Genomic DNA, 10,614 nt, shown 5'->3' on the forward strand with positions numbered 1-10,614 from the left:
ACACTTTGTTAAGGAAAGAAGTATGAGAAGATGAGAATATGTGATAAGAAATGGCTGCAGAGATAGGATGCCTTGCAGTGTAATACTCTTGTAACCTCATTGGTGGATGTCTATCTCGTGTAGAATTTCTTCTTGGTGCACTTATAGCTTGCTGATTTGGTTGAGCTTCTGATGGTTCAGAGGAGCTTGGCACTGCATCAGTTACACTCTCAGTGAGTTGAGAATTATCAGGGCTGATATGAGCAGGAGCGACTTCATGAATTTCTGCTGGAATAGGTAGTGGAAATAGGTCCATAAGATCTTACATATTAACATTAGTCTCCAACCCTTTTGTGGAAATAAGGTGAATATTCATCAAATCGCACATTTCTAAAGACTGCCAGCTTCCCCGTGTTAGGGTTGTACACTTTGTAACCCTTTTGAGAACTGACGTATCCCATAAACACACATTTGACAGCTCGAGGGTCGAGTTTGTCACGATGGAGAGCTTGAATGTGCACATAACAAGTACAACCAAAGGTCCTGAGGTGAGACAAGCTTATAGGCTTGCCCTTCATGACTTCAAAAGGAGATTTAGTATTCAACACCCGAGTTGGCAATTTATTAATGATGTACATGGCAATGAGTAAAGCTTGAGACCAAAATTTCTTAGGAACATTCATTTGGATCATAAGTGATTGAGTCTTCTCCAATAAGTCTCGATTATTCTCTCTACCACACCATTTTGTTGTGGTGTACCAACACAGCTAGTTTGATGCAAAATGCCATGATTGCTCAAGTAATTACTCATGTTATTGGAAGTGTACTCGGTACCATTATCTGATCTTAACATATATAACTTAGATGAAAATTGATTGGTGATTAGGTTGTGAAAGTCCTTAAAAGCATGAAACAAATCACTTTTAAGTTTTAAAAGATACAAGCAGGTTACTCTAGAATAGTCATCAATAAATGTAACATAATATCTATACCTATCAAAGGATTCTACATGAAAAGGACCCCAAATATCATAGTGAACAAGCTCAAAAAGTTTACTAGTTCTAGAATTAAAGGAAACAAAAGGAAGTCTAGTGGCTTTTGACATTTGACAAGTTTCACGCTCCAATATGTTTTTACAAAAAAAAGGAAACAACTTGGTCATCACATGTTCTGAGGGATGGGTAAGGCGTTGATGCCAGAGTTGGTGTTCCTGAACTTGACTTAAGTTGACATTGAGCTTTTTGACAAAATTGGACTCTTTTGAGAGATAGTAGAGTCCATTCAAGAAGAACCCTTCACCATTCTTCTTCTGAGTAACTCAGTCTTGAAACACAACATTGTGAGGGGAAAATATGGCAAGACAGTCTAAGGTTTTTGTGATTTTTCCTATTGACAAAAGCTGAAAAGGAAAAGAAGGTACATAGAGAGCAGTGGAATCAGTATGCTCACTTAGCAATCTAATCTTTCCTTTCCCTAGAATAGGTTCCCCTTTCCCATTTGCAACAGATACATGAATTGGATCAATAGTTCTTTGAAAATCGTGGAAACTAGAAGGTTTATTAGTTATATGATTAGTGGCACCAGAGTCAATAATCCAAAAATCATGTGTAACATTTGCATTAAAAGCAGTAGAAATGGCACTGATAATACCTGGAATATTACCTTTCGATGTGTTCTCCGAGTTAGCCAAGAATCCAGCAAATTTCCTTAGCATTGCAGTAGGGTTTTCAGGTGTCATTTCATCAGGTTCAGTGCTTCCTTGTTTCTTTTAAAGAAAAGCAGCAAACTCGTTGATCAAGGACACATGATTTATTGAGAAATTGGCCATCCCATCAATCGAGGAACAAGATGAATGAAATGCTTTTGGAGTGACTCCACCCTTCCCATCTTTGATCATCCTGCCTTCCCTATCAAACTTAGGCTTTAACTCCGGATGAAGAATCCAACATTTTTCTTTCAAATGTCCTTTCATGTTGCAATAAGAACATTTCCAGTCTGCTTTCTTGCCAAGCACCCTATCACCAGTTGCTTTGTGATTTGTCCTGAAAACCCTAGCTTCAGAGTTGGATTTGGGTTCAACGTTCATCACTCTTCGTCGAGTTTTTTCTCTCTAGACTGCATGACACACAATGGTAAAAGAGGGCAGCTCTTGAGTCATTAACAAGTGACTACGCAGGTCTTCATACTCCGTTCCCAAGCTTGCTAAGAGTTGAAAAACCTTGTTTCATCAGCCCTCTTCAGTAGCACAACGAAATCAGTCGTGTGTGGACGATACATATCGAGTTCATTCCACATGGATTTCATACTTCCAAGGTGTTGAACAAATGAGTGATCACCTTGCTTTAAACTAGCCACACTCTTCTTTAGTTGAAAGATGTGAACTGAGTTGTTTTGGCTGCCATACATGTATTTGACAAACTCCCATAGGAGAATGGAAGACTCTGAGTAGCTGAAAAGCTCAGACATTTTTGGCTCCATGGAGTTAAGTAACCAGGACATGACCAGCTCATTAGTAGTATGCCATGCATTGTAAGTTGGTGAAGTGGATTCTGGGGGCTTAGAGCTTTCATTGATAAACCCTAGGTTCGATCTGCCTCCTAGAGCAAGTGACACAGCTCTTGACCAAGGAAGGTAGTTGAACTGGTTCAATAGCACCGAGCAGAGTCATTGATTTGGATTGTTCTCAACCCCTTGGGTTAAGTTTGGGGAGGAGGATGAGGCACTGTCGACACTAGACACATTTTCTTCTGCCATCTCTATCGATGATGTGCAAATGAAGAAGTAAAAAAAAAAAGAACAGAGTCAAGACCTTATGGTTCCTGCTCTGATACCATGTTGAGTTTTGGTTTCAATATTTGTTGTATATTTCATTATGAATGTTACAAGAGAGTGAAGACAACTCTAATAGAGAGCCAAAAGAAAGCTACAATAGATTGTAAGATAACTACACAAACATAATCCCTAAAATCTGCCTAACAAGTGGAAAAGCAAAAACCAAATTACAAGTAAAGAAGCTTTTACAAGCAACTAAGAAAGATTGATGTAAGGTGAATGACAAGCTATGGAAAGTGAGGTTGATGTAAGGTGAATGACAAGCTATGGAAAGTGACTTTAGCCTATGACTTAGCTAAAGTGAGGATGACAACTCATACATACAACCCATCCATACAAACCGGTTTCAATAGTATTTAAGTCTATTTAAGTTGATTTTTTGTTATTTTTGAAAGATATTATAAAAAGTGACATTTATGAAATTGAGTGTTAAATTTTGGCTATTATTATTAAAAACTCCCCCAGTACATTACTCATAGAGTCGTCTCTTTATTATTGAAGAACGTTTATTAACATCCTATTTTCTCAATAATTTTCTTTTAGACATTAAAAAATAAAAAATAAAAAATAAACCTTGTTTTTAGCTACACTTTTTGAAACTCAATTTCGGTCTCATTTTGCATCTTGAAATTGAAAAGTTGCCACTTTGCTTCCTGAAACTTGATTTCAATCTCATTTTATTCTCTGAAACTCAAAAGTAGCCATTTTGCTCTCTGAAACTCTCAAGTGACCACTTCATTCCCTAAAACTTAGAATTTAATTCACTTTCACTTGTTTTTTATCCATTCCGTTAAACAACCGTTAAAGTTACTTCTGTGGTGTAATAAGCGTTAAAGTTACTTATGTGGCGTAATAAGGCTCACTTATAATTGATGCGGCACAAGTATAAAGCTCACATATCCAATTGAATGATGCCATGTAGATTGAAACAAAAAAAAAAACATACAAATTTGTTTTGGGGTAAAATGAAGGGGTTAAAAACCCTGAACAACATCCAAACAGACAAAACAAGATTTGGAGACCCCTAAGCAGTCATGCATCAATAGCGTACCAATCCACATAGGAGGCTTATGAAAAATGCATACCCCCAAATCCATATTATAGCTCCAGCTAGCTAAATAGTCTGCAATATAATTTTTTTTTCTCGAAAAATATGAACCAGTTGATGGCATTCCAATTGGTCCATCATTATCCTACAACTGCTCAAGATTGTATGTAAAGGATAGAATTCCTCTGCCATGTTTTGCTTAATCAGGTTGATAGCACCCACTAAATCCATCTTAATAATAAGTCTAGAAACACCTTTGTCCAAAGCAAGTTTAAGGCCAAAAAACAAGTTCCCATAACCTGTCCCTGCTCCAAATTAGCAGAAAATCCCCTTAGCCAGTCACCACAATGATCTCTAATAATGCCACCAGCCCCGATTTGTCCAAAGGTCATTCTTATTGAACCATAAACATTTATTTTACACCAACCAATATCAGGAGGCTCCTAAGCAAGAAAGATCTTAACTCTATTTTGTTTTATAGAATCTTTATGACCTTACCAATTCAGATGCCGCCCTAACAATAATGGCTTTAGGGTCTCTTGGCATACTAGAATTATTATCAAAGATATGTTGATTTTCCAACCTATAAAGCGGAAGAGAATGATCCGAACCTTAATATGCATCTTAAGATTGGCAAGCAACCAAGCTTGAATATTCAAGTCCGAGGAGTTTCACACTTGATAAGGCACACCAAGGAGATTCCAAATACATTTAGCCATCTGATAGTCCATGAGAATATGGATAATAGACTCAACATGATAAAAACAAGAATTGCATGAGGAATCAGAGGTTAAGCCCATCCTAGCTCACTGTTCATTAGAAAGCAACTTACTTTTACTAATCAGCCATAGGAAGGTTTTCAATTTAGGGGGCACAAAATTGATTTACCATTTAATGCGAGGAAAATTTAAGAGAACAAGTTTGGTTGTGTTTGGACCCAAAATGACATTTTTGGGCTGAGCCCATAATTACTCTTGGCCCATTGTATGGGACATCAGGAATCTTAAAATATTCCCAAGAAGAGCCTGGCCCAATGGAATTCGGCCGAGTCTTATCAGGAGACACTTTCATTGGGATAAAAGGAATGGTCGAGTCCTAATATAACAAGGAATCCTTAGAGGCGAGTTATGCTTCGAATAAGAAAAGATGCAAGAATCAAGGGTTGAGTCTAGGTGATAATAAACCTAGGTTCAGAATCCTACATAAGTTAAGATTGGCCGAAGCCTATTCGGATTTGATCAAGGAGTTGTAGTCCAAGTGGAACTCTATTTCGCCCATTAGAAATTGCTACTATAAATAGAGGGGGGAGTGCATCATTCAAAGCCCCTCTAAATCAACACACAAAACTGCCCTACGCAAACTCTCACTTTACGCAAAACTTTTCAAACATCTTGAGATCTTTTTATTTTACCCTTTTTCCGCCAACATATATTCAATTTGGATAAACATCACTATATTAGCAACCGACAACATCTTCAATTTGGATAAACAGTACTGAACCATAGAATCAGTCAAGTGAGGAGCACCTTCAGTTTAGATAAGCAACACTGCTTCGAGACCGACTGATTTCGAGACTGACTGATTATCTATCCAAGTCTCGGTCAACAAGGATTACCTGAGTCTTTGTTGAAAGAGGTCCTCTTATTATCCTTCTCAGTAAGGTGTTATCAGGTTACGACATTCGGCACACTGAAAATCAAGCGTATTTTATGATTAGATATTCACAAGTGCATTTCAAAGTTTGGCACTTAGACGGCTGAACCATGTTTACAATCAAGACACACATCTCTTTTGAGTACTTGTGTCTCTATAGTCTGGTATCGATTCGGCGAGCTTATATTCTCACAAATATAATTACAATCGCCAAACTCGGTGCCAACGATTCGTGAATTTTGCAGAACTAGCAGTCTTGTCTTCAGGATTTAGAACCCGAAGACCGAGACGTGTTCCTTCCTCAACCATAGTCGCAAGATTCAGAAGTCATCAGAGCACCCAATGCCACATCAACATTCATTTACTCCCCGACGAGCTCGACTGATGAGTTGGCAAGCCCCGTATTCAACCGAATGAGATACTTAGCTTATTAGCTATTTGGCCTGCATGCCATGTAAGTTAGGTAGTTTTTAGGATGAATAGGTTGATACAACAGTTAATGAAACTTACCAAAAATTAACTATTGCTTAATGCAGGCAATGATTTTTCACACACACACACACACACACACACACACATATATATATATATATATATATATATATATTCACTTTTTTTTTTCTTTCCATATTTTGATAATGCTGGTTGTGGTAGAACCCACATTACACGTGATCAATTACTGATGTCTGAATTTTGGGTCAGATGTATCCATGGCAAAAGTGAAGTGGTAAATTCTACATTTTGATATGGCCAAGCAAAAGGCAATGTTGTTTCAATTTTTAAGTTCATATGCATGAAAATTTCTATGGACACCAATTGATGGCAGAAGAATAAGAAGACTTTCATGGGTTGGTCGTTTCGTCTCCATAATGTAAAGACATATGTAAGATTATCAATATGTCGTAGTATTATTAGCACAAAATGCTACGATAATAATATACTATGCACTTAATCTTCAAAACCAGATTGAGATCATATCTAAACCTCACACTTCGGAACCCACGGACTGAGCAATGCACGTTGTTCAAAAGAAAGATATGAGCATTGAAGAGAGAGATTTTATGTGAATTGAGCCGTGAGCCTATAGAATGAATTAATAAAGATAACAAGATTTAAATTGAACTGTCGGAATCACCCGGTCCACAACCTCCGGATTCAATCCTCAAAAACCCTAGAACATCACGAAAACACAGTGGTATGGTGAAGTTTCCATAAAGGAAGAAGAAAAGAAGGCAAAGACTGCAAGAGGCAGCACGGTAAAAGAAAACAAACAGAGCAGGCTTCAGTCCCTTTATTTATGCCTTTACCTTTGAATTTTGAGCCTACGCTTAGCTCTGCGTTCGAAAGCCCACATATGGGTCTTGAAAGTGAGTCCTTTACGACCAAAAACGAAAGAAAAAAGAAAGAAAGAAAGACCTTTGACGTCTAAAATATTCATAATATTCTGAAATTTATTTTGAAATTTTCGTGTTTTTAGACTACTGATATTTTCGATATCATCGATATTTTAGACTTTGCTAAGTCACTCATGTATCTTACCATGCAATGTATAAAGTGTAAAATATTGTACTAATTTATTATATATAAATGATTATGGTGTGTTTAAACTTCTTTCATTAATTACTACATATTTTCTACACTCACAATGTTTACCAACTCGCTATATAATGAACTTAAATAAGTTATATTTATCATGCAATGCATTTTCTTCCAATTTTTTGTGATAAACTAATAGATAATTGACTAAATAAACATCTTGCAAAATTTCAATAAAAATTTCCAAGTTTTTCTTACAATTTCCATGGTTTTTATTCAATTTTTATCGATATCCATATTATCCCGATTTTTCCATCGAAATTTCCTTGTTTTTGAACAACCGATATTTCCGATATCATCGATATTTTATATCTTGGACATGCTTCACCAAACTCCAGACTATTGGAGGAACACTTAAAAAAAAAAAAAAAAAAAAATCTTTCATGGTACAATTGTATAATAATTTATAGTGTTTTGGGTTGTATTCCGAATACACGGAAAAAAATTTCTACGGCTACATGCTAATTTCCGTTGGATTCGAGATGTGCAAGTGTACAGTGTACGTGTATGCACCAACTTGAAAATTGAAACCGATGAAATTAAGAATGGTCCTGATTTGGACACATCACTCACACTTTGACATTTTGAATGGTCCTTATTTTATGGTTTCTTGTTTTTTTTTTTTTAAGAAGATAGTGGATTAGGCTAAATTTCACAATAGGCTAATAATAATGTGATTCAAATTCGTCTTTAACAATAATCGAACCTAACACTTTTCATTTACAAGAAAACGAAATACCATTAAATCGTAATACTTTGACTTCATGTTTTGGGAACCGATGACAAAACGAGCACATATCTAACGGAGGGTTGCTGTTCGTGAGAGATACGACTAAGATATTTTTAGTTTTTGAATTATATGATATTTTCTTTCATCAAAATATCCAACTTTTGTATAGAATAATATAGGGGTGAGAATGACTAACATGTATGCTAATTAAACTGTCAATTTTATTAATGTCACATCTTTAAATCTCTCAAATTATATATAATTCTCTAATTGACAGTGTGAAAACCATTTTAACTGATTAGAGCACGTATATTTATATGAAATAAAAGAAAATTTGGAAATGAATTACACGGTTTTCACTAGAAGGATTATTTTGATGCATGTATATTATTATTAGGTAAAGAAAAAAGAAAACTAATGAAAAAGATTTGAAAACTTTGAGTTTTAATGATAAAGACAAAATAAAGGGTAAAGTGAATAGTACTAGGATTGACTTTTTAGTGTAAAAATGTGGTTTTTTGTTAAAGTGAACAGTACCGGGTACTTTTCGTTAAAATTCTCTAAAGAAAATGGGAGCATTTTTGCTCACCACCATTTAGTGTGGTGTATGCTTACCATCCTATTTATCACTGTTAGATGAGTTTTAATTTCGAGATTCGTGTAGTGGATAGGAACAAATCTCAAAATTAAAACTCATCTAACGGTGATAAATAAGGTGGTGAACATACACCACACTAAATGGTGGTGATCAAAAATGTACTCAAAGAAAATGGGTAAAAACAGATTTTTCAAAAATCAGGAGGTCATAGTTATATAAGATCATATGTGGACCAGCTCTGTTGATATCATAAATTTTTTGTGAAGTACATATAACTCTATTATTTAGAAACCGGTCCAAAGCTACTTAATAATACAATTTAGTTGTATTTTTTCTTTATTTGTAAGTGAAATATTTTATATTTGATTCCCGCGAAAAAAATGAATTTGGATCAAATTATTATGTTATTTAGAAACTTGTCCAAAGCTACTTAAATACTACAATTTAGTGGTATTCTTTTTTACTTGTAAATGAAATATTTTATATTTGATTCTCGTTAAAAAAACGAATTTTGATCAAATTATTATGGTTAGTCTATTGTGATGCTTAATCTATTCTCCACTCCCTTAATAAAGATACTATAGATTGTTATAAAAATAAATAAATAAAATCTAGGACCCAGAAAGTGACCAAACAACCCCCAAATCTTAAATGGCCAAATGGGCCTAGTAGTCAACGTGTTACTCTATTCTCGCACAAATAATTAGTTGTATAGTGAGAATATTCCAAAATTTAGAATGGCAAACAAAAATACTCCCATAAAAGAATTGGAAGAAATAAAAGAATGAGGAAAATAATACTTACACAGTACAAGTTTACCTTTCTATGTCCATAATTAGGAGTGAGGACATAATTTCATGATCATGCATAACTTTTCCTAGTTAATATGTAGCATGTGGCTAACCACGAAGAGTGGTTTAGTGGAAATGTAGTAGAATTTTAAGTTAGCTTTGCTCTTTGAGTCTTGGGTTTAAGGTATGAAGCTGACAAAAATACAGGCAATTTCTCCATTGAAAGTTTTGAGGAGACGTAATTTCTCAGTTGAAATTTTTTAGAAGATGTGTGTTATTTGACTGTGGCCAAAGATGAGCTGAAATGCTTCTAGCTTTTCCGAATTGTACATGGATTAGTCTTACAATCCAAGGTGTGAGTAAAAGTGAAAGTGAAATGATTTTACATCTTGGATTATACCTTGTCTTTATTTTGCAAGTATGTGATTCGTAAAAAATACAATGAAATGTTTCTATCTCTTGGTTTTCTAAAACAAAAGGAACGAATGGTCTACACTATTATAGTGACGTACTACTCGGATTGTACAAAATTGAAGCTCAAGTAGAAGTGATCGGTCTCACAAAGTTGACTAGTTGAACAAACCCAAAACTCGCAAGGAACACTTCTCTGTGCATATTAGACCCGTCAAATCTTTCGTGGACAATTTCAAATTTTGAGTTCTTCACACTTTTTTATGAGTGTAGTTGTGTCCATTTGCATAATCTGTTATCATAATGACATAAAAAAAAACCAAAAAAAAAAAAACCAAAAAACATGTCCTTGAAGTTTCATTAATGTCAAGTTATATTGAAAAGGAATGTTCACATCAAATTGTACATGTTGATTAAGAGGTATGAAGCAGTTGATATGGCTAGTGGTTGCTTAAGGTCCGTATTCTATCTAACAAATTTGATTGTTCTTAAAACCATTTTTTGATAATATATCTTAAGAACAGTTTTCTTTTTTTTTTTCTAATTTCAAAATTTTAAAAACTTGTTGCTTAAATACTCGAAAATAAATTTTTTAGTTGATTTCATACCTTGAGCACAAAAGTGGAGGGGGAGGGGGAGAGAAGGGCGGCCGAAATTGGAAGAGGTTCTAAATTAGTTGCTCTAGGCCCCTAGTTATTTATAGGGCCAAATATAGAATATAGTACACATACAAAACTACAAACATACAAAGATTTAGAAATTGTTGGAGTCATAATCAATCAATGACTCCATCACTTCACGGCTGCATGCTAATTTCCTTATAAAATAGCTTTGACCTCTAGCTTCCCGACCAAAAACCAATTTGAAGATTGAAACCAATAAAATCATGACGGTTCTGATTTGGACACATCACTCACACTTTGAATGGTCCTTGTTTCAGGAATCGGATCTCCTCTTGATCCAAATGAACTGAGCT

The sequence above is a fragment of the Malus sylvestris genome, chromosome 6 (genome assembly GCF_916048215.2).
Source record: "Malus sylvestris chromosome 6, drMalSylv7.2, whole genome shotgun sequence".
NCBI lineage: Eukaryota > Viridiplantae > Streptophyta > Magnoliopsida > Rosales > Rosaceae > Malus > Malus sylvestris.